Here is a 3,598-nt window from a genome sequence, read left to right as displayed (position 1 = left end):
CCTAGGACCCCCCCTGGGAGCGCGCTGCGGCGCGGACAGAGAGGGGCCTGGAGGGGACGATCCAACAGGGCCCGGGGCCTGTGTAAGGACCGATCTGGACTGCAAAGCTTCAAGCAGCTTGGCAGACCATTTGTCCATAGACTGAGCCATGGATTGTGAAAGTGACTCAGAGAGTTTCTCAGCAAAAACGGCAAACTCTGTCCCTGCCGCCTGGACAGGGGGAGCAGGGGGGTCTACCTGAGCCGAGGGGCCCACTAGTGACCGAGGCTCCGGCTGAGCAAGCAAAACAGGGGTCGAGCATTGCTCACAGTGAGGGTAGGTGGAACCCGCAGGTAACATAGCCGCACAAGAGGTACAGGTCGCAAAATAACCCTGTGCCTTGGCACCCTTGCTCCTTGTGGACGACATGCTGTTGTCTCCTAGGAGAGTGATCACTGAGGGTATATGGGAAAAGGTATATAGCCCGACCGAACAGAAATATATATATATATAGTATCTATTCCGGCACCCTAGGGGGACCAGCACCGGGTGACCGGTGTGGCTTACCGACCGCTAAAAAGTGGAGCGTGTGTCCTCCAGATTCCCTGCCTTAGGTCTCCCAGAGTTGCAGAGCTCTTTCCTGGAAATCCTCCACCGGCAGAATGTCAAAAAAATGGCTGCCGGAGCTCTCTGGGGAGGAGGGAGCCGTGGGCGGCGCTAAAAAAGTGTGCGAATCTGGGGTCCCCACAGTGATCAGTGAGGGGGGAGGAAACATACAGGATGCTCCGGCCCTCACATCCGACGTCAGGTCGGCAGTCCCGCCCTTACCCCTGACAGACAGGCCTGGGGGCGGGAGTTTTGCTACTAGGCCGCAATGAAGCCGGGGACTAAATTTAAGACCGCGGCCGACAAGCAGGCGCGGTCGGCGCGGAAGTCCGCCGGTCTTCACAAATCAGCAGCTGCTGCAGCGTCCGGGATGAAGGCGCTCCATGCACAGCCCCCATGGGGACACAGAGTACCTTAGAGATGCAGGGCCCGGTCCCTGAGGATAAATAGACTCCTGTCCGGCAGATTCCCACAGGGGCTGCGGAGGGAGCACGGTCCCAGTAACTGGATGACCGGTCAGGATCCCACTTCTCCCAGAGCCGCTAAGGGATGGTGAAGGAAAACGGCATGAGGCTCCGGCCTTTGTACCCGCAATGGGTACCTCAACCTTAACAGCACCGCCGACGTAGTGGGGTGAGAAGGGAACATGCCGGGGGCCTCGTGGGGGCCCACTTTTCTTCCAACCGATATAACTAATCTGAGAATGCATGAGTGGATGTGTGCCTCCTTCCACACAAAGCATAAAACTGAGGAGCCCGTGATGCACGGGAGGGTGTATAGGCAGAGGGGAGGGGTTACACTTTTTAAGTGTAATACTTTGTGTGGCCTCCGGAGGCAGAAGCTATACACCCAATTGTCTGGGTCTCCCAATGGAGCGACAAAATATCATGAAAACCTAATGTGCAGCCAGTAACAGTTACCTTTCAAGACCAAACAGTGGGAAAAAATGATGGAATCACTCAATTCTGAAGTAAAAATTATGGAATCATGAAAAACAAACAAACAAAAGAACCCTCCAATACATCACTAGTATATTGTGGCACCACCTCTGGCTTTTATAACAGCTCGCAGTCTTTGAGGCATGGACTTAATGAGTGACAAACAGTACTCTTCATCAATCTGGCTCCATCTTTCTCTGATTGCTGTTGCCAGATCAGCTTTGCAGGTTGGAGCCTTGTCATGGACCATTTTCTTCAACTTCCACCAAAGATTTTCAATTGGATTGAGATCCGGACTATTTGCAGGCCATGTCATGGACCTTAGGTGTCTTCTTTCAAGGAATGTTTTCACAGTTTTTGCTCTATGGCAGGATGCGTTATCATCTTAATAAATGATTTCATCATCCCCAAACATCCTTTCAATTGATAGGATAAAAAAGTGTCCAAAATTTCAATGTAACACTTGGGCATTTATTGAAGAGGTAATGACAGCCATCTCCCCAGTGTCTTTACCTGACATGCAGCCCCATATCAGCAATGACTGTGGAAATTTACACGTTCTCTTCAGGCAGTCATCTTTATAAATCTCATGGGAACGACACCAAACAAAAGTTCCAGCATCATCACCTTGCCCAATGCAGATTCGCAATTCATCACTGAATATGACTTTCATCCAGTCATCCACAGTCTATGATTGCTTTTCCTTAGCCCATTGTAACCTTGTTTTTTTCTGTTTTGATGTTAATAATGGCTTTTGTTTAGCTTTTCTGTATGTAAATCCCATTTACTTTAGGCGGTTTCTTACAGTTCGGTCACAGACATTGACTCCAGTTTCCTCCCATTCGTTTCTCATTTGTTTTGTTGTGCATTTCCTGTTTTGGAGACATATTGCTTTAAGTTTCCTGTCTTGACACTTTGATATCTTCCTTGGTCTACCAGTATGTTTGACCAAAAACTGAATCGAATTACTAAGGTAGATATTCAGATCAAAAACTAAACTTGCATTACCTTAAAAAACAGTAGTATTTATTAACACATATGCTACAAACAAAGTACACACATGCGCATCACCCGTCATCGCAACATAACGTGCTGCAGACAGAAGACGCATTCTAACGCAGGCGGGTAACATTGCATTCCTGACATCGGACCGTGTGCACACGCACCATAGCTGGGATGCACGTGCGCACTCCGTACAAATATCGTCTTCTGTCTGCAGCACGTTATGTTGCGATGACCGGTGATGCGCACGCGCGGGTGTTTTGGAGGCGCGCGTGCGCACTACACAGAACTGCTCAAATACATGGAACCATGAGCAGCGGCACTACTGAGGACACTTTAGCCCGATGCATGCCCGGAAGGGGGGAGTGGCCATTCTCGGCGAGCGCCGGGATTTTGGCGCGCAATTCAAAGATAAAGGGTGGCAGAATGTGCTAGTTACTCAGCAGACACCCGTACTGGCCACATATCGTTACCCAGGGGAGTATCATAGTGAATAACCAGGTATGTTATGGGAGATTGATATATATATATATATTATTTGTAATTTTATGACCTAAGCTTGTGCAATGGAATCACATAAGTGATTTTGGATATGATTTTGGTATTACAGAGGAGTTTTTTTCGTCTGTGAAATTTGGCATTTCAGGATCAGGATATAATATAGGTATGTATCTGACTCTTGTTATATTGTATATTATTTACTGTAACTACGGTGGTCTGGTATACGGTATATATTTATATTTACAGACGGACTATGGATTGTATTTGGACAATGTGTTCTTATCAAATGTTTATTTTTTAAGGCTAGAATTTCTGTGGAAAGAGCTTGTTGATGCTGACTAGCCCGGACCAGTGGTTAAGTGCACAAACTTGATGGCACATAAATTTGCTGCCTGTATCAGGAATACATATACACCGATTGGTCCATATAGATCCATTTATGTGTTTTTTGAAGGTTAAATCAGTCCACTTTTATTAATTGCCAGATACATCAGATGCTTTAGCTATGATCCTGGAGGAGGAACCCAAGTATCACGAGTTTCTCTATACTTTTTAACAAAAATGGTCAGTAT

This window comes from Anomaloglossus baeobatrachus, chromosome 8, assembly GCF_048569485.1.
Source record: "Anomaloglossus baeobatrachus isolate aAnoBae1 chromosome 8, aAnoBae1.hap1, whole genome shotgun sequence".
Classification (NCBI taxonomy): domain Eukaryota; kingdom Metazoa; phylum Chordata; class Amphibia; order Anura; family Aromobatidae; genus Anomaloglossus; species Anomaloglossus baeobatrachus.
This window is presented reverse-complemented; position numbering follows the sequence as displayed.